This window comes from Melospiza georgiana, chromosome 3 (assembly GCF_028018845.1).
Source record: "Melospiza georgiana isolate bMelGeo1 chromosome 3, bMelGeo1.pri, whole genome shotgun sequence".
Classification (NCBI taxonomy): domain Eukaryota; kingdom Metazoa; phylum Chordata; class Aves; order Passeriformes; family Passerellidae; genus Melospiza; species Melospiza georgiana.
Genome location: NC_080432.1, coordinates 84,058,436 through 84,080,194, shown reverse-complemented (window position 1 = coordinate 84,080,194; position 21,759 = coordinate 84,058,436). Strand labels below are relative to the sequence as shown.

The following is a 21,759-nucleotide window of genomic DNA, read 5'->3' as shown; positions in this document are numbered from 1 at the left end:
GTGCCTGCTGGCACATTTGCCATGGCTAGCGTTCAATGGTGGGAGCTTTGCAGAAGAAGCTGCAGACCTGATCCATTAAGCTATTTTATTAGCTAATGAAATTAGCATGAAACAGTCAAAATTCTGGGTTCATATTTTTACAGCCTCTTGTCTTGACACAGACAATTAATAATTGTATATATCTTAAAAGCATGTGTCCATGTATTGGCAGTAAAATTCATTCCAGATTGAAGAGATCAATACCAGGTCTGTTTAAACACCTGCTTTATGGACTTGTGTTAATCTTAAGTAGTAAGCTGGTTAATTCAGCTGCTTATGCTGAAGAAGAAAATGTTCTTTAAATCAGTTTATGGTGTTATGCTTTGTGTGTAATTATGTAAGTTGTCAAAGGGATGCAAAAATCTCTGCAGTCCAAGTCTCCACCTGGCAAGTTCACTTCAGCAGCTGCCATTTTATGAGATATTTTTCTTAAGAAGCTAACATGCAGGTTATGTAGGGATTGAAGCTTCTGATCTGGGCCTAGATAGTGAAGCAATGTTTTCCTCTAGGGTTCAGGGCGATAGGAAAGTTCTCTCTGGTAAGTGTTGCTTTCCTTCAGCTTTGTATTGGATTCCTACAACTGGAGCAAAATGGGAACATTTTCCAATAAATATGACTAATGAAATAAACCTGTTTGTATTTTCAATAAACCTTTTATATAATTTCAATAATACCACCATTCAGAAAGTTGTGTGGGAGTTAGTGCACTGGCTTGGTGTGGAGGTTGTCTGGGTTTAAGCTCCCATATATGCGTTTATATATTCAAAGTATTTTGATCTAATGAGGATTTCTAGTTTGAATTAGAAGATGTTAAACACATGGGTCTCCCATTCCAGTCTCAGCTCTTACAGGCATTTCTCTGTAGCTTAGATATGAAAATAGGTGTTTTGAAATTATTTTTGTGAAGATGCTTAAAGATGTTTTTCTTCCTGTCCAAACTTCAAAAGGTTTTATGAAATAAAATTGTCACCTCCCACCCCTAGTTAGTTCAAGATAAATTTAAATGTCAGAACTGAAATAGGCAAAAAAAAAAATTGAGCCTGGTGGCTCCCACAAAGCACATTTTTTCTGGATAACTTCAGAGAGTGTGAATGGGGAAATGTGAAAAGATAACAAGATGCTGCATACTGCTATTGATATTAGGTAGAGTCTTAGATGAGGCTGTTGTAAGCTGGCTTTGACATAAAAGACTTTATAAAAACTCATTAAATCAATCTCTAGTGTACACCGTGCTTTTTCCATATACCTTGCTGCTGGTGCTGTGTAACCTCTCTTGCCTCCCAGAGATATCAGGGTAGCTCATCAGATACAGATATCAGGGAAGCTCATCACCTCAGTTCCACTGCTGCTGCCAGCAGTCTTTGGTGATGATGTTTTTAAGTTGAGCCCATGGGTAGTGGATAAAGTGTTTCCTTCCAGTGAACTATAAAGCATGTGTATAAGATGACATGTAAGTGTTGAGTTTTAGTTTAAAACAATTTTATCTGGATCCAGTACAGTTTCTTTTTGTACTGATGAGATTCTGGATGTGCCTGGTAATTATCTTGGAATTATCTCTGTCTTATTTATTCAATATGTTTAATACTTATCCTCACCACACTCCTCTGAGTCCTGCTTTAGGAATTGTATAGTTAAGTTAGAGGGAAGTCTGCAGAGAAATGCAGAACCTCTGCCTTGGCACCTAAAATGGGAGCTAGGAAAAACTAAGATACTTAGATCCAGAAATGATCCAGAAATAATCCAGAAATGCTGCTTTTCAGAGCTGCTTAGTACTGTATAGCATGTATAACTCTCAAGTGATCTCCATATCCAGCTGATGTAGCACTCTGGAGCTGGGCACAGATACCTGTGTTGTGTTATGGGAGATGGGGGAACCATGCACTGACTGACTCTGTCAGGATCCAGAGATTGTTTGCATCCCCAGAAAAGCCTGACCTCACTGGAGTGCTTGGAGCACAGCTCTGAATCCAGGATCAAGCAGAGCAGAGAGCCAAAACCACGGCCTGTCGGAGCCCATTTGGTGTGAATAACTGAAAAAGTTGTTTCAGGCATGGTAAACCTATCCCCAGCTGGCTCTTGCAATAGTAGAGGGTTATAACTCTGCCTGCCACAGCCTGAACTGCAACCATTACATTCCTGGGGAGAAGAAAGCTGAAATTTCCCACTCCCTTCAGTCTAGCTTGGGACACCGAGCAGTGAAGAGTGCAGGAGCCATGGGCAAGGAAAGGAGCAGGCAAGAGGGTGAGTATTTGTTGCAGGCACTCATGCAGGGATATGGAAGGAGTTGTAGTACAATCCCTGTCTTTGGGGATTAATTCAATACCTTTTTTGTTAATCCTAAGATTTTCCAATGTGGTGGTGCCAGCTGGGCAGGCCATGTAACTTCTTGCAGTGGCCCATCTGCTCTGTATCACCAACACACGCTGTGGTGATACAGCTCCTCAGCACAAGCGTGGTGGCTCCTGGTTTTTTGTGCATGCACAGAAAAAAACATTGTCTGCCCACTAATTACTCCTGTCTCAAAAGGAGAGGCTAAAATGGGTTCTCTTCTGCCAGAGCAAGTTATTAATCTTTGAGGCTCTGTAGTGTCTTATTTCCCCTCTTGCCTTTGCTTTCGTAGACATGCATTTACCATGTGATGAAGAGTGATGGCAGAGAGTGAGGGCAGGAGTAAAAGGCCCACAGCAACCTCCATTTTTTTAGGAGTAAGCTGTCTGTATGACTTGTCTTGGTGGTCCATGCAGGAAAAGTCAAGAGAGGACCAAAGGCTGGGACTCCAGGTGTTTGGCAAAGCTTTAGAGCTCTGTCTGCTTGTCCTCCAGGATTTTATGCTTCATCACCAAGGTAGAGATTCAGCAGGGTAGTTTCTAGTCTGACAACCCTGCATGTTCTGGAGGAGTGGGAGGTGAGAACTGGAATCTCCTCAAGATGAAGGAGAACTGTGATTGAGTTTTACACTTCAGCTGTCAGCACTCCAGCTATTAGGCTGTTACATGTGGCAGCTTTTCCTGATTCTCTCCTTGATCAACTGGATACAGAATCTCAGGGTACAGTGTGGTGTGATTCCCAAAAGCATCGTGGTGTCTGAAGGAACAGACCTAAGTTCCAGTGGCAGCAGGAGTGAAGGTGCAACCTCACTAGGGAGCAATTGAGAAAGGACCTCTTCATTTAAGGAGATTGTTTTTAAATTTTTTTTCCCCCTTAGGAGTAATGCTCTGCTGCTTTACAATTAGAGCAGGATTTTTGGATTACCCTTCAGAAGTACCTAATTGCCCTTTCATAAGAATGCCTTAGTGCCTAACTTTGGTCCTGTAAATCACTGCTAATTTTTCAGCTTTGCACAGTCTGATTTAAGTACACAAATAGATATCCAGATAATTATAAAACATTACATAGGGTACTGTGATGGAACATGAAACCAAATCCCAGTCTTAGTATACCATGGAAAAATGTGGTCAGGTTCCTGTATTCTTATTTTTGTTAACAAATATAACAAATATAATAATTTCTTCTTAGCATCCAGCATCCCTGTTGAGTCTCAAAAGTTACCTGCACAATATTACTGTAATGGGATTAATAGATAAGGCAGAGCACTGGCACTGACATGAACTTGCAGCAGCACTGGTTTATGTCATGTTTTTTGTCACAGATTTCCTGGAGCAAGCTTCTCAAAGCCTTTGGCAATCTGCTTACTCCTTCTGTTTTCCATCTGCAAAATGATAGTTGTACTTTGTCTGCCTCCTGTAGAGAGATTGCAGGCAGTTTGAGATATGAACTGCCTCCTTCTTCATGCCTGCTGTAATGGTGACATAATCTTGGTTGGGTCTTCAGGTTACATTGGACCACTGACAGTAGTACAAGCAAACTAATTAGTCCTGGAGTGCATAAAAGGAATTTAGGCATTTTCTGCAGTTTTGATTCCTGTGATTTAAATTTGTTGACGCTGGCAATGGGAATTAGCAGTGTAGAATTTTCAAAGATTTATGAACGTGATACAAAATGTGACTTTCAGTTAGAAATGCCCCTCAACAGAACCTTCACTGAGGAGGGATATGCTCTGTCTGGAGACTGTGAGGTAAAACCTGTCCTCCAGGAAGCTGAATCCCATTCTCTGCCTTCCTGCTGGATGATGATGTGCCTTCACACCCGCTTTGTGTGTACTGAATCTAAATCTACTCATGATAATGAGAGGGCAGCTTCTTTCCCAAGTTATTTGGAGTTGACATTCTCTTGTGTTGTCCCATGTAGCTTGTGGCAGAGCTAAATTCTTAACCTCTTAATCTTTCTCCTCTGATTATAATACTCTGATTTTAAGGAACTGATGATAGCCAGTGTTTCTAGTGTGCTGGAACTGATTTATTTGAGTGAGACTATAAAGCCACAGTAATTATTTATTTATTAAATAAATAATCATTAATTATTATTAATCATTAATTATTATCATTAATTATTTATTAAACTGGACTTCTCTCAGAAGATTTTTCATAGACTTTTTAGGTAGGATTATTGCCCCAAAATTGCACTAAATAGATTTCCAAGAGAGTAGAATACTTCAGTTGGAAGGGACCTAAAATGACAATCTCTTTCAACTGCCTGACAACATCAGAGGTGACCAAAAGTTAAAGTGAAGGTCATTGTCCAAATCCTTTATACACTGACTGATTTGGGGGATCAACCACTTCTCTGGCGATGGGCCCCCCACTCAGTGAAGAAATGCTGCCTAATGTCCAGTCTAAACCTCCCCTGGAGCATCTTGGAACCATTCCCACATGTCCTGGATCACAGAGGGAAGAACCCAGCACCTCCCTCTTCACTTCAATGTTTATATACTGAGAAATTGCTTTTTTATTATTGTTTTAATGCGTGAAGTGAAATTCCACGTTGAAATAAATGAATACTATTCCATTTGCTGCTGCTGAGCTGTACAAATTCATTCTGGTTTAGGAAGCAGGCTTTTATTTAAAGCAGAACAAATGATTAATTGTTCTTTTCCTAGTGGTCTGAGGACAAATTTGTATCATCTTCTTTTCCCATATATTGCCAGAATTACTTTATATTGTTTCTTTAGCTTTGGCAGTGGTGTAGTGTTGAGAATTATGGTTATGTCTGTGAAGCTGAAAGCTCTTTATATAACAAAAGCATACTGCATAGATATAGATGAACAGTAATTCATAGAATATGCTTGATTTATCATGATTAAAAACACTATTTTCCATTTAACACAATAGAAATGTAATGCAATTCCCTTGAAATAATTCTTGCCAAAAAGATCTGCCTGTTTTTCTTGGATCAAAATCAACTCAGCCTTAAGTGTACATGGTAATAGCCAGAGATTTGTCTATAGTGACATACTCTCAAAAAGACTGAGGTAAATTCAGAGTAACTTTACAGTGTCATCTGTCTTATGAGCATGACTGGATGAACATCAGCCTTGTGCAAGCATTTGTGCCAGGTGAGTACAGGAGGTTGTTGTTTCTCTGGCCCCACTTTCAGAAACATCTGTGCTTCTTCAGTTTGGAGCTCTGCATGTGTAGCTGAGAGGAAAATTGAACTAAGTAAGGCATTTAATCAAAATTCTTTGTCTCCAGGAGGCTGTCTAGCTGGGTTTGGAAGAGGATAGTGAACACTGCAATTAGAATTATCATTAATAAGGATTGTATTGTAACAGACATTATAATTGAACCTTGATTTAAAGCCAGCTAAATCTTGCTTACCTAGAAGGAATTTAATTCTTTAATCAAGCATGTTCCCAAGATACAATATAACAGAGGAGTGTGATGTCTGTCCATCTTTTGGTGACTGCCAAATTTTTGTGGTTTTTTTTTTTTTTTTTTTATTTAGTGCCCTGGTTTAAAAGTATGAAAGCCTTTTACTTCTGTGGAGATCTTGGTGGCAACTAAGCACTTAGAAACATCTTTTTTCGTTGGTGGATCATAAAAAGTAGTTTTAGTCCTCCCTAAGGAATTTGGTCTTGCTGCCCCTTAGAAACAATCTGCAAGTCTTAAACTCTGTCAGTAAAGAGATAAAAATTCTCATCTCTGCTTATTTAATTATAGATTAGTTATCCCTGGAAGTATTTTAGCAGTGACTTTGGCCTGATAGTCATAATAGTGGTCAGAGTCCAGAAGCAAAAGTCTGAGCAGAAGAGATTTCTCCTACACATTTTGCTGCCAGCTTAGTGACTGATGTCAGGCATATTACTTGCTCTTTCATTTTGTAAATTTGATGGGAAAAGGGACTGTGCCTCTCAAAATTGTCATGCAATTAATGTTTGAAAGTACATTGGGACTCACTGTAAGAGGCTATTGATGTGAAAAAGTGATTTGATGAATAAAAAGATTCAGAGATTTAAAAGAGAAAAAGTAGCAGCTTCAGTGGCAGAGTGAGTGAGTTTAAACTGCACACACCAGATTGTTGCCTGATGGAAAAGGATCAGTGTAATAAACTCAAATTTCCCAGTTGCTCCTCCTTTGCTGTGTTGCTATGTATGGTGCCCATTGGTTTCACTGAAATCACTTGTGGTGTTGGATGTTATTTAATGTGGATAGGTGAATCAGAAAAGGACCTTGAACTATTTCAACTGTGTTCTTACTGGCAACCTCAGCTGTGAAGCCTTGGTTTGACTAAGAAATGGAAGTTTCTCCCCTTAAGGGTGCTCCCCATGGCACTGAGGTGTTGTTTGGAGTGCTGCTGATGGGCTTTGGGCAAAGAAAGGGATGGGTCCAGGATTGCCCATGAACACTGTTTTGTATTCGTTTGGGAAGAAGACAGGAGGAGTTTAATTCTTGCAGAGTAGAGAGGATTATAAATAGATTTCTTCAAGATAGCATACACTTTCTCCCCTGACAGAGACTTCTCTGTCAGCATGAGATGTGCTGAGTGATTTGGTGACTGCTACCTTTGATTTTGGAGCATTTGCTAGCCTTTACAGGATTTCCTTTCATGGTGGGATTGTAGCATCATGGTCTCTTCCCATTGTGCACAGAAATGAAACTGCTAGTGAATAATTAAACTTCCTACTCCTGCCTCACAAAAGCCTCAAGAAAGTGAATTTTGAGATATTAAAAAAAAAAAGGCCACAAAGCAGATTATCTAAAGTACCAGAGAACTAATAGCCTCTGTTCATCAAGTTTTTAAAAGCTCAGAGCTGATCCAAAAAAGTGCCATCTTTTAGACAATTAGATTGCTGTTTCAGACAAGGTATTCTGGAACCTCTTTCCACTTAGTTTGAGTGATTGCAGTGTGCCCTGCTTACAGCTCATACCTGTATTTTAGGACTTAGACCTGAAAGATTTGCCTCAATTCTTGATCATCAGAATTCCAGGTCCTTACAAGAATGACATCATTTTCTAGTAATTTATGCAGCCAAAAATCAAAGAGTTGTTGAAAAAACTGTGCAATGAATAGTGTGTGTTAGTGTAAAATGTACAAATGATCCTACATCAGCCAAAGGGAAGCTCTTATCAGCTGACACCAGTGATAGGCTTGTCTCCCTTTATTGACAAAGTAGAACTGACATCACCGTATTTACCTAATTAAGAAGTCTAAATTGAGAGCTTAGTTACCTTGGGTTACCTGAACAATTAGGTTGTGGACATGCCTCTCTTTCTATTGATTAGATAAAGAGCTTAATACTGTTCCTAGGTCAGGCAGCTCAGCTGGGCAGGGAGCGTGGAAGGGGGAAGATTTTCTCAGTTGTTCAGCACGTGGTGTCATCCCTGCGCAGTGGATCCATGGCGGGGCTGTGTGTAACACCCCACATCCCAGGGCATTACCTGAGCACATGCTGTGCAGCCAGAGATCTCTGCAGCCTTCCAGCACTCTGTGTCGGTCCAAGTGCTGCAGGGATGTGTGTGGGAGATCCCTGGGGAGGGCATTGCCAAGGAGCTCACATGGTCCCCGTTTTGGCTCTGGGAAGAGCGGAGCAGGCGGCCTCGGAGGACGTGCGCTCTGCCGCGGGAAGCAGCAGCAGCAGCAGCTTGGTGTTGGCAGGAGTTCTGCTGAGTCTTGCTGAACCAGGGCCAGGGGCTGGGGGGGCTTTATATTGAAAGCAACATCTCTCAGTTGAGACGTATTATTTAGCTTTACTTACTCAAGGGCGCTGTAAATCTTCCTTAATTTTTTTTTTTCCCTCAAGACTGCTGGCTGCAGAAGCTTGTACTCCCTTGCACATCACTCAGCATGAGGGATCTTAAATGTTGTAGCTGTGGCGTCATCAGGCAGAGCCAGAGCATCTTTGTAGCCAAGACAGATCCATGTACTTAGGCAGTGTAGTCCTTTCTCTCCCATCCAACACCCTGGGACTTCTGAAACTCAGGGTTACAGCAGTGGTTGTGAGGTACATTTGATTTGTTGATCTCCGTCTGTCTCATTTTATGATATCCCAAGTGTGGTTACTCCTTCCAGATCTTTTCCATTTAATCCTGCTTAGTTATTTGGTTCTTAGTTGTCTCTTCCTGCTCTAATTCACTTCCCTTTGCACATTTAATGATGTGACAACCTTGATTTAGCAAGATTGTCTTCTCTTGCTTTTTTTCTCAGTTACAAATGGAAAACTTGTTTTTTGAAGGTGGTTTCCTACTGGACAGCAGAAGAGACCTAACACCTGAGGGGTTAATTTTCCAATCGGTGATTGCTACAAAAAAAGACAGTCCCAGATACATTGGCATTATCTAGTTTTTAATGACAGAAGTGAATATATATTTTGTTACTTCCTAACTTGTTGAAGTTGCTGCTGTTGCAACTTTGAAAGTAGCAGCTCTGTGTTGAAATTTTTTACACTGTGTTAGAAAAAATCTAACCCAAAGAGAAACCAAACATGTAGTTGTTTGGAAATTACACTAAAATACTATATATAGGGATTGCAGTTTTATGGGAACTTACATTTTTGTTCTCTTCTATGGATAAATTTCTGGTTTTATTACAGGCAGGGATTTTCAAGAAGACAGGAGCACATCATACTTTTGGAAGTGAAATGTAGCCATATCTAGAGTACATAAAAGAAAACAGAAGGTGAGTCCCACAGTGGACAAGTTCCTGAGGCATCATCGTCAAGTGTTGCCATTTTCGGACTGGAACCTACAATTTTCAGCTTGAAGAAATGAAATAAATTATCTTATTTGTAAAAGCTGCAATTTTGGTGAAAAAGCCAAAAAGCTTCTGATGCAGCTCAGGGTGTGTTTGGTTTCTGGGCTAAAAGCACACATTAACAGGTCATGTCCAGCAGTTCATCCACCAGTGCCTCCAAATCCTTCTCTGTAGGGCTCCATAGGCCATTCACAGAGATGAATGCTTTTCTGCAGTGTCATGCTGAAACACCTGACCTTGGCTTGTGCTTGAGGTCGCTCTCTGGCAGTGTCTGTCCAGTGATGAGAGCAGGAGCTGCTCCTCTGTCACTCTGCCTGGGTGACAGCTCCCCACACCCTTGTGTCTCTCAGTGGCCAGCTGGCAACAGCTCTGGAAAACTATGGCCATGTCTGTCCCACTCTGTCAGGGGAGATTTGGGAGAACACAGACAGCCCCATTGATAGCTTTCAGTTTATTCTGCCCTTTGGATTTCTTCTGCCAGCATTTGCACCTCATCTTCCGTCAAATAAATAGCAGGGACAGGTTCAGATGCTTGCTGAGTCAGTGGGCAGTGCTCCTGCAGAGCCCGGCTGAGGGCTGTCATCTGACTGTGCCCATTTTGTCGTGTCCTACCTTTTCCTGCCTGGAACTCAAGAGTCCTGACCTTTTATGTCTTAACACTGAGGACTTCCAGGGCCTCTAACTGTAGGAAGAGATGTCCAAAAGTCATTGGAACAGGGTGGAAATGCCTCATTACAAAATGATCCTTACCTGTGCCATTAAGACTTGTTCTTTGTGAAACCAACTATAAAGCTCATCTCATTTTCAATATTTTTTGCAATCCCTGGCTGAGAGTGTGGGAGTTTTAAATGTGTATGAGTCAAATGCAAATTTGGAGTTGATACAGTCATGAAGAACTGCCATCATTAGTCCCCTGTGGACAACTTAGAAAACTGAATCTGATCAAAGAGCTACTCACTTCATTCATAAGTTGCTTTGGAAAAGGAAGACCTTTTTTTGTTTACTCCCCTTTAAAAGACAGGGACATTCAGAAGGGAAGTGCTGTGTCTAGGGCACAAAGTCAGCCTCTAGAAAAGTTGAGGCTAAAAATTCATGGGCTTTTAAATTCCTTATCTACTATATTTACCTTCCCACTTATCTATTGCATTACCCACCTATATATATTATATATAGGGCATACCAGCTCTGTAGAAGACCTGTTAATTTTTTTTCCAGACCTCAAAAAAGTGTTTGTCTTTTGAGAACAAACTATTTAAATTAAGATAAATTGTGGAAAACCACTATATACTTTAGTTTTTATTAGGTTTTCTCTTTCTCTAACCAGTCTAGATTTGATTGGTTATGTAAGCATTGTAAACAGAATAAGGGCTCAGTCCTTCCCTGCTGTAAAGAACAGGGGACTTGATTGTAATGATTCACTGTGTTTCATAAAGTAACTAAAGCTTGCAGTACATTGATTTCTTAAAACTGCAAAACCATTTCTGAAGTGCTTTTCTAAGACTTGCTATTGTAGCACATTCAAAGCTCCTCTTCATATTCAAAAGTTTCTAAAGCATTTGGGAAAACAATAGGAAACAAAGTAGCCTGGACCTGAGAGAGTGTGGAGCTATAAACCCGGGGACCAGAGGTGATGGAGAGCTGAGAAATTATTTTCCTTACAGCAAAAGAGCAATAAAAACTTGGGCTGGGATTTTTCCCTGCAGGAGTGTGAAAAGAAACATTGACTGATTGCAAAGCACCTCCATACTGTAATGGAGCTACACAACCTGTAATCTTTCTATTATTCAGCCTGTCACTGCAGGACTGGCCCATTTGGAGGCTACAAAGCATTTAGATGCTGACAGCTGTATGAGGCTGTAGGAGACATGGTTGGCCATTGTGTTTATAGAGGGCAGTGAGATAAGAATAGCTCCCAGTCTTCAGTGCCTGCCACATTCACTTGAGCTTTTGGACACCTCTGTACGTCTTGTGGACAAGTAGCTGTGTTGAAAGAGCAGGGGCCACCAGGGCAATACTTATCTTAGCTCTTCTTTTTCCCTTGAGAAACTGCTGTACAATACAGGCCAAGAGGGTGTCAGCTGATAAAAGTCAGACAAACGCAAAGTGTTCTCTGGTTTTGATGTTGAGAAGCCTGACATCCAAGAGGAACCGGACACTGTCTGGCACACCGTGGATAAATTAATGTCCCCAGTGTGCCCTTCCACTTCCAACCCTCCTGTTGGCCTCTTACTATGCACAGGACCACCCTTCTTCTATTTTTTTTTTCCCAATACTTTAGCAAGTTGTACAGACTTCTATAAGAATTTTCTAGTATGTTTGTTTAGTCACAGGCAAGTTTTTGTTAGTTTTCAGTGTTATTTGTTTTGCAGCTTCTTAAGCACATTCTAGCAGTACGTTAAGCTGAGATTTGTTTTCAGATTGCTCCCTCAGAGGATGAAGCAGTGGAGATTTTCAGCTCATCCAAAAGAACATATGAGTGCAGCCCTGATTTGAAAATATTTCTTTTTGCTGCAGCATAATTGCTTGTCACAGTCACTGAAGGTGCCACAGTGTGATTAGACAGGGCTGAAACAGGGGATGCAGGGACATTCCCAGCTCTTTCCTCCTGCCTCAGCATCACTCTGTCTTGTGTGTAGAAATGTTGCACGGGCTGCACTATGAACTGGGCTGAAAATATGATGTGAAAGAAAAGGAAGGAGGGAAGAAGTGGTTGTGAAGGACATCAGGAGAACAGGATGGAAGTGCAGGGTGATGGAAAGATCAACAGCCACTTGTGATCTGGCACTGCAGGAGGCCTGGAGTTTGGCAGTGCTGTAGGGAGCCAAAGCACTGGGGTGGTTGTAGAGAAGAGTAAAGAAGACTTGCCTGTGGGGACAAGAGGGAGTATTTATTTCTGCTTCCTTCTCCCCTTTCTGCCCTGTCCAGCTTCCCAGTAGTGCACAGTTTGGGGCCCCTCCCACAGCAAACTGAATCTCTCCATTGCAATAATGTGCTGGGACAAATTTGTCTGGTTAGCATGGTTCATATGTATAACACTGCTGTGGTGAGGACTCTAGTGCTGCTGTTATTTGTTTATAGAAGTGATCTCAGAATAAATTTGCTTGACTTTTTTTTTTCTCCAATAAAGAAGACAAAAAATTTCCTTCTTGAAACTTGGTACTAAAGAACATTTTTGGTGTACAGTTATTTAGTTGTGGGTGGACAACCATTCCAGGGCTAAGACTGTGGTGCACAATGAGAGCATTTTGACTAGGAAGACAAGGGTCTATACATGGGGAAAGAATTCTTGCTATAAATATATTTACTAATACAGTGTGCATGACTTTTAAAGGAAGTACTTTGCCCTTCTGCTGAGCATTTGCAAATTTCAAGCCTTTCTAATTAGCTTCTTATCAGAAAATGAATCATTATCACCAGCCAGGGTAACTTCTGAGCATAACCTGTATAAACCTGTCACTGAGCAGGATTCATCAGAACTACATTAGATCCTGATGAAGGTATTAACTTGAATGTCAAAGGCACTACCAGGGTGAAGTATTTAAAGAACCCACCTTACACTGAAGTAGTGACAGTGCTGCACAAGATGATGGGGATACTTTTGCACCTGCAAAAGATTCATGGCTGACTTAAAAGTGAAAAAATGGTTTTGCTGAACCTTCCTTTTACTGCTCCTTGTGAAGCAGCATTTGGTAATCTAGAAATGCTTCTTTTGGCCTAGCTGAGTGAGGATGGATTTGATGACAGGCCCCTCATATGAGGAAGGTATTTAGGACATTTTTATGGGGAGAAGCCACAACCCATGGATGCTTTTCTCCTGCTGTTTGCCAGAGACCTGGGGAAACAACTTAGGAAAAAAAATCAGCTTACCATATTTTTTTTTAACTGTGATGCATATCTTATACAACAGATTATGGTGTTAGCTTAAATATAGGATCAACACTTATACATTTAAGATGGATTAGGGAGGATGTTTACAATTTGTTTTCCTCTTTTTTAGATGTATTCAAGGAAGGCATCTCTTTTTAATACGGGTGTATGTATGCCATAGTATAAAGACAGTATGAAGACCTTAGATTATAATGTTAAAAAGTTCAGGTCCAACTGAGTGTGGGTTTTTAGTGTTCAAAACATTTTAAAATAAATTCTGACTCTTGCTTTGTGTCAGTATTACAGCTCTGAAATGTATTATGCTGTGTTGTACCTTGTTCAGCTGGTCTTTCTCATCTGTGTTTTTGGTGAGTAATAGTGACAAAATTCTGATTTAGGATGTCATAGAAATGGAATAGACTATTTCAGTTGGAAGGGACCTACAACTATCATCTGACCCAGCTGCCTGATCACTTCAGAGCTGGCCAAAAATCACGGGGTACTATTAAAGGCATTGTCAAAATGCCTTTTAAACACTGACAGGCAATTGTGGGGTCATTGGCAGAAAATCTTGTCAAGCTGGCTCTCAAGGAGTTGGTGTGTGGATGGCTGGATAACATTTACAGAGGATCATGAGGTTTCCCATCATGGTCTGCAAGGAATTCATGGTACCCTGAATAAGAAACTTAAAAAGGTACAAAAAACTCATGCCAGTGGATCTAAAATTGGCCTATTCAATAGAGGACTTTCCAGTAGACCTTAAAATGGTCTGGTGTCAGCTCCACTGTGATGTTTTTATCAGTGGAGGAAGATATCAAGGTGATAAAAATTAATAGAGACATCCTAAATAAATGTTCTCATCCCATAGGTCATTGATTCACAGTAAGAGGAATCATTAATTAATATTGTCACCAGTAAATAATTTGTTTCATTTGCTATTAAACTCTTTACAAACTTGAAGGTGGAAGAGCAAAGAGTGACTCCTGTGCACTTTAGGAGCACTTTGTCGTGTGAAACAGTGACTTTGAGACAGACTTGGGGAGTTGTGGTTGGTTATCAACTGAACACATACTCTGAGATGCTCTTTGGCCAAAAAGCTGACTGCAATCCATGAATATAGAAACAGGAGTGCTGAGGAGAAAAGAGGGGAGCCAGAGATCTCACACAGGTATTTCAAAAACAGTGTGCTCAGTTCTGTAGTCTACAATGCTGTAAAGATACATGAGGATGGTACAAGTACTGGGAGACCTTTCTGAATAAAAAATGTCTAATTTATTCAGCAGGGGTTAAGGGATGGTTTGCTACTTACATGGGGAATAAAAAATTGATAGGACAACTGAATTGATTTCTTAGTTCACCAAGAGACATAAAGGTATTATAGCTGGAAAGAGAAATTTTGCAAGTTCACCTGAAAATTAGGAATACATGTGAACTGGCAATTCTGATTTATAAATTAACACCAATCAATAATTGCAATCACTTCATCTCCCTGAGAAATCTTTTAATTGATTCTAATTCAAACAGGAATTATTTAGTGAAAATCCTGTGGCTTCCATTAAAGTAGGAAGTCAGAAGAAGAAATTGCAAGGATCACTTCTGGCATATAGGTGCATTAAATAGCACTTTTGTCATGTATTTTGGAAGCTTTGGTAGCATTCTTGTTCAGTGGTGTTTTCCTTGTGCAGATTAGTCCCAGAGACTTCACATCCTTCCTAGATTCAGGATTCTTAGAGCTGGGCTGGTAGTTTGTCCAACTTCCCCCATAACAATGTTTGAACTTGAACTCATTTGCTTCCCTAGGTTTGATCATGCCAGTTACTATTCTTCTTTTGCATTTCGTTTTTTGTGTGTCTGGATCTTTGATACCTTTTCCTGTATGTAAATGAATGACAACTAAAAGATGGTGTCAATCAAGCTGTTACCTGCTTTTCCAGCTTCTGGGTGATGGTCAGGGGAATCTCAGAATGGGTCAGGCTGGAAGGGACTGCAGTGGCTCATCTGGTTCAACTTCTGCTCAAGCAGGGTCATCCCAGAGCACATGGCACAGGATTGCTTTCAGACATTTCTGGAATATCTCCAGTGAGGGGGACTCCACAGGCTCTCTGGGCAGTCTGTTCCAGTGCTCAGTCACAGCACAGGAAAGAAGCTCTTCTTCATGTGCAGGTGGGACTTTCTGTGCATCAGATTCTGCCTTTTGTCTCTTGTCCTAATGCTTGGCACCACCAAAAGGGTGCCCTCCCATGGGTGGAATTCACTGACACCTGAGGACAGTCAGCACTTTGCACAAGATACACCTTACTGTGAAGAATGAGCTGGTACAGCTCTGGAACCATTTACATCCATTTGCATGCTCATCATCAGCTTGCACTGGACATCCTTTAACTGGTCACTTCTCAGAAAAGTAATTGAAGTGTATTAAAGGAATATTTAAAAAAATGCTTGGTCAATTATAGAATGTAAGATCATGTTTCAAAGTCATTTTCCATGCTTAGTCAGAGGACTTAATTATGTTTTTAGACCACTTTGGTTGATACAATTTTTATTAGATAGTGCTTATTGTATATGAAAACCAAAATAGCTGCATTGAAACAGATGGGTGTCTGACTTCAAGGTATGTCTTTGATGTGGAGATTACTGGGCAGAAACCTGGGATTGAAGCTGGGAACAGACAGCTGCAATGGCTCTTTCTATAAAAAATGGTAAGTACTAGACGTGCCCAGCAGAAACAGCAACCCCTACAAGAAGTGAGCCTTTCCAAGGGAATCTGCAACGCACAGGAAGATTGACAAGCCATTGTGCTGCTCAGGGTAACAAACACTGTTTGCATAAATCCCCTTGCAATCATCATGTCTCATTTAATTGACATCCCACTGCTTTGTTCTACTTTAAAAACATTTGATTGACTCTTCTGGAAAACACTGCCTTACCAACCTGGTACAGGCAAAGCAAGTTTCTGCAGCAGTTGTTCTCAGGAGTGGCCATTGCCCAGCTGAAGCCCTGGCCCCCTGTCAGCTCTGCCCTGTTTTGCAGCAGGGCTTTTTGACTCTTACTCTGCTGTGTGTTCCTGCCCACAGGGCACGTGGTTTTGGGGTTCTCTGTGGCACACACACATCAGAACTGTCTCGTGTTACAGGAAAACCCAACGGTGGCAAGCAGCGTTCACTGGTTGGGCTTTAAGCATACTTCAAAGACATCCGTGTATGGGAAAAAGAAAAATAGTCACACCAGAAAGAACATGGAAAAATTCCCCACAGAGTGATTGCAAAATAAAATTATCCCACCTAGAAATACCCTGTGTACCTTGCACAGAAGTTCACCTTGATTTTTAAGTCATGCTAACACTGGAGGTGGTTTGGGAGCAAATTCTGGGGTCACTGGATGATCTGTAGCAGTCTGACTACATAGAGAGGACTGGTAATGGGTGGGGCTGTGTGGACACAGCAGGATCCTGGGATTGCCTGCAAATTCCTGGGCATTGCTTGTGGCAGTGGTGCAGTCTGTACATGGTGATACTGAGCACCTTGATGCCTTTCCCAGTGTGGGTCTGCATCATTGGCATGACAAGGAATAACATAGATGGCCTCTTGCTATTGGTAAAATACAGCCTCACCCCGTGAATAGTTTGGGTGTAAGATTTTTTCACTTGATTTTGTAACAGTTTTGTTCTGTTTAAATATAAATTCCACCTACTTTGTGTATTTTCTAAACCTAGCAATCAAACCAAATCACAAAAAAAGCTTTGTGAAAGATGTCACAATTCTCCTCTGTTAATGTCACACAGCAAAACTTCTCAAATGCAAGTTCACCTGTAGCCCTGATTTTGCTGATTTTTCTCAAAGTATCTGTTCATCATTATTTTCAATAGAACACAATTCTTCTTTTCTTGTGTTGGAGTAACCCTCAGAGATTTCCATGGTGCTACTCACAACTGACATAATGAGGTTAATTTTATTGAGTGTATTTTGTTCCCTGCACCCCAGTGTTCATGATTCATCATTTCTTTTGTGAGTGAATAGTGAGATAATGAGATAGCAGGTTGACAGGGGCAGAAGTACATTCAGGTTTAAAATGATGGATGTGCCTTGTGAGCAAGTTCAGCCAAGTAGGATGTCAGGCTGTTCCATGGGGATTGCCAGGTCAAAGCTGACTCAGAATTAGTATTTATGAATACCCCATCAAAATACAAGCATGAATAGTGATAAATGTCTGATTAACACACACATCAACTGATATATTCCATATTCCACTACCCAATACACACCAAAGCTGAGAAGAACAATATGAAATTTCAGTATTAGAATTATGGCTGCCTGCTGTGATGCAGTGCAGGTTCTTCATGCTGGATAATATAAAGAAATGTTTTTTACTGTGTGGACATCATGAACTTTGCAATGTTCTGACTTGTCTATTTCCTCACTTTTAAGAGTTGGGGTTTTTGTAAGTGTTAAATGTCATAGATGCTTTTGCACAACTTAGGAAGTTAAACTTTTTAAAAGAGATGTGTGGGCTTTGAAGTGATGGTAATTACTGTAACTTTGTGCTAGTTACATTTAATGTCTGGGGAAAACGTAAGAAAATATTCAGAGTTGAAAAGTTTCTAAAATAACTGTGTTGAAATCAAAGGAGTTTGATGCCCAGGTGCATTTGAAATGCCTGCAGTATGATTACTACATCTTTAGACACCTAATTATCTTCAAATATCTGCCCTTTATGTCATGTTTACATGCAAAAATGCTTGGCAGTGTTAATGGTTGGACTTGATGATCTTAGAAGTCTTTTCCATCTTAAATGATTCTGTGATTATAAAAACGGTGCCACTTGTCACTAGTGTTTTGTTTCTGACATGGGTGTGTTGATGTGAGCATTGCAGAGATGTTGGGAAAAATTTGTATTTTCAACCAACATTTTTATATCATAGAAAGTGTGTATGAGACCAGATATTACATTCTGCTATTCTGATTAGGGTGCCATTTTAATCTGGTTACTACCTACTGCATTTGTGTACATTTTCAGTTTAAAGGAGATTGTGTGAGTGGCTCTGCAGCAAGCACTGTGTGTTTCTCAGCTTTTGCTGGACTTTTTGATGTTATGAATCATGGAGATGGGTCTGGCCATATTAAATGAAGATTGCTCCCATTTGGCTTGCAATTTTAAGTGCTTACTAGTTTATTTAATAGAGATGTTGAAAAGATGTTGACTGCCTTCTGTTATGTACATGTGTGTGAGTCACAGGTGTAGGAGATGTGGCACGTTCAGCCTCTCTGTTGGCTCTGCTGGGCTGGGGACAAGCACGTTCCTGTTCTCCAGCACCCCAGGCTGTGTCTACATTGCAGCTGGTGAGGGCTGGGAGCAGGAAGGTGTGTGAGCCACAGCTCCTGATCACAGGCTTGCCCCAAGGCATGCTGCAGACTGCCCCTGCCCCTGCCCACGGCCTGGCAGAGCACTGAACTGCCAGACAGAGCCCCTTGGGCTGTGCCCGGGGTTGCACTTGCATTTCACTGTCTGATTATAGAGTAGGTCTGATCCCGAGGGCAGCCTTGGGATGACCCTGGTATGCAACGTGGAAATGCCCCAAGTCTCAGAGCACAGACAGCTCTCTAAGCTGCACAGTTAGGTCAAAGATGGCACATGGCTGCAAAGGAGAGAGAGAGCAATTTCAGCTGAGGAAACATCCATGACCTTGACATGCCCCAGCCTTGATTTTGTAGCTCTCCACTGGTGCTAATCCGTGTTGGCTCAGACCCCAGTTGGGATCAGACAGGTCAGCGCCTGCTTAGAGATTTCTGACTGGAGAACAGAAGCAGAGCTCAAAACAGAAGGAAAAGAATGAAGGGTTTTAGGATTAGAATGGGAATGATTACATTTGTCTTGGCAGTAGGGATACCACACGCACACACAATGTTGGGGAGCTGCTTCCTGGCAGCTCCACACCAAGTGCTCATGGAGCAGCATCCAGGCTGTGCACTGGAGCTTTCACTCGACTCACAAGTCTCAGCCTGGCTCTGGAGCCAATCCCAGAGCTTGCTGCTGGCCTCATGGGGCAGTTTATCGTATCTTCTATTTAATCTTACTGTGGGCAGACTGAGAACCCGATGACAAGAATGTCCCATGCATGATTTAGCTCCTGCAGATGGTCAGGACATGCCTGTTTTAATTTCTGGCATGTGCAAGCCAGAGGGAGAAAAGGCAAGGAATTTGATGGGCACAGTAGAGTAGTTGCAAGGAACACCCTCCTGCTGCTCTGCATTGCCATGTGAGAGTCACAGCAGGTAAAGAGTGTTTTATCTGTGAGGACACAAGGTTGAGTTTGCTTCATGGGTCTCCTTAGGGCTACATAGGAAGGATGTTCATCTCCTTCTTGAAAGCTGCATGTTGCTGCAGTTTGTGACATTTGTGGAGTTACACTGTTGATTTTATTTTCTTAATAGAAAAGATAAATAGAAAATTACTCATTTGTACACCTGGGCATGCCTTGGACATCTGGACATTAAGGCATTAAAGCTCAAAGTGATTGAGAAGCAGAAGATAGTTCGCTATTTAACATCCAGCTGGAGAACTGTGTTTACTCCTGTATTACATAACTGCTTTTCCAGACAATTTCTGTATTTTTCCATGCATCTCTGAAAGTGCTTCCAGTTATTCCAGTAAACATGGGTCTGTAGGAAGAAGGGGAGTAATTGCTTTTGAAATGGTTGAAAATAATGCAGTTATAGCCCTGTAATCAGATGCTTCAGGATGTGGCTATTTATTTCACAGTTCTGCTTACTAAAGATTCATCCTGCAGTGATCAGCCAGTGGTCCTTCTTGGGTTTCAGACAAAAATATTCAGGAAGATCTGCAGATTGAATTTATTCACTGTGATAAACTGCTCTTCAGGGTGAGTGACACATTTAGCTCTGGAAAAATAAGGAATGAGCTAACCAGTTATCACAACCAAACAACCATTTTAGAGGTTCTTTGGTTGCTTTCAATGCAGATGCTTTTGGACAAAGTTTTGGTCTCAAATGTCCTCCCCACTACTGTAGAGTTATTATTTTTTTAATAATATTGTCATCGTTTCCTGGAACAGCAAAAGGAGAATTTGATTATGTTTGTATTGTAGAATCATTCAAGAGCTCCATTGTGCTTAACTGTGCAAAAAATGGATTAGGAGATACTCTCATTCTCAGACAGCTGAGGAAGATGAACAACAAAGAGGAAGGGACACGGTCAGATACACGCATGTATTACTATGATATTTACTTTATGTTTTCAAAGGCAAAGTGAGAGGCATCTCTCAGCCAAATTATCCATTTCATAACTCATTTTCTGTAATGTTACAACAATGTTTGGGTGTTGAGGAGAGAGCCTTATAGAGTGAGGTGGCCTCAGAGAGATGCACAAAGAGAGCATTCAGGGTGTGGAGCACAAGTCAATGCCTCCAGCGGGTCTCCAGGACCATTTTGTTTGTTTTGAACATGTTTTAGTGGGCAGCCTTGCCTGGGCTCACTCCAGAGCGAGGTGGCGGTTCTGTAGGATGTGTAGTGTGGCTGTGCTGCTGTTAATCCCCAGGGAAGGGAGCTGGCCATGGATATGTGCACAGACATCTTGTGGTGTTGAGTCAGCCCCTCCTGTCCCATCTGCACTCACTGGGGCCTGAGCACTGCAATAACCACTTCAGCCAGGGTCTGGTCACCCCATTTAGTCTCCCTCCACTTTTGCTCTGTAAATATTTGTCCTGTCCACATCTATTGTTGGCACAGAGACATCAGTAGAAAGTTCTCTTAAGCCTGTGCTTGCATATTTGGATTCAGGCCAGTGAAAGTTAAACCTGATCGTCTTAGCCTCTCACTACCCCTGCTCCTTCTTTTTTTTTTCCAGTAGTAAATGATGACTCTTCTCGAGATGAGCCAGATTTTCCTGGGGGCAGGTTGGCATTTCCCCAAGACATACACATTTAATGGCATGTTCTGGTGCAAGCAAACAGCAGGATAGAGGGGTTTTGTTCCTGTTGTACCCACTATCTAATTTGTTCCTTGACACTTTCCCTACCCACAGGGGAAGGATGGCTGTCTCTCTATACAAGCCAGAGTTTGGTTTATTTATTTATTGCCTTCCTTCCTCAAGCTGCTCGTAGCAGGCGCACCAAATTTCCAAAAATGAAGGTGTTAATACAAGTATCGCTTACTGCCCTCCTGTAACATCCATGCCACTGTTACCCAAAATGAGAAATGCAATTTGGATGAGTCAGGGAGTCTGCCCTGACTCAGACTAACTAATGTAGGAGTGTCTCGGGGTCATGCATATTTCTATTAATAGGGTCAAACTTGAGTAGGGAGCTCTGGTTTGATTTACCTATATTTAGCAGTCACACCAATGCAGCAAACCAGCCAAAATAAACCTGGCTCAATTTTCTTTGAATTTGTGATAAAACAAAATAAAATAGTCATTATCTAAAGGTAATGAAACATGTTCATTTTATTCTGTGCTCAGCCAACACACTAATTTTTATGTCATGTTCTGCTGTTGCAGTAAAAAGTGTTGAAGCTGAGCTATTTTTGAGTCTCATACACATCTCTTTTTTTCTTCACACAAATGAAAACCCAAATATCTCTCTTGTATTCTGGTCCTTTCAAAATGTATGTGCAAGGACACTGGGAGAAGCTCTATCATTTCTCCTTCTTACCCTCTCAGTATACTCTTGGTACAAGTGAAGAAAATGTTTCTTACTGTTAAGGATGATTTAGGGGCAGATATTCTCACTGTGTCTTTTGTAATACCAAGGTT

General features: G+C 41.2%; 1 protein-coding gene across 2 annotated transcripts in view; it reads left to right on the top strand.

Moving 5' to 3' along the window:
• Window positions 1–21,759, top strand: part of FKBP1B (FKBP prolyl isomerase 1B) — a 44,434-nt gene that overhangs the window by 3,533 nt on the left and 19,142 nt on the right. The gene's annotated exons all lie outside the window — the stretch shown is intronic.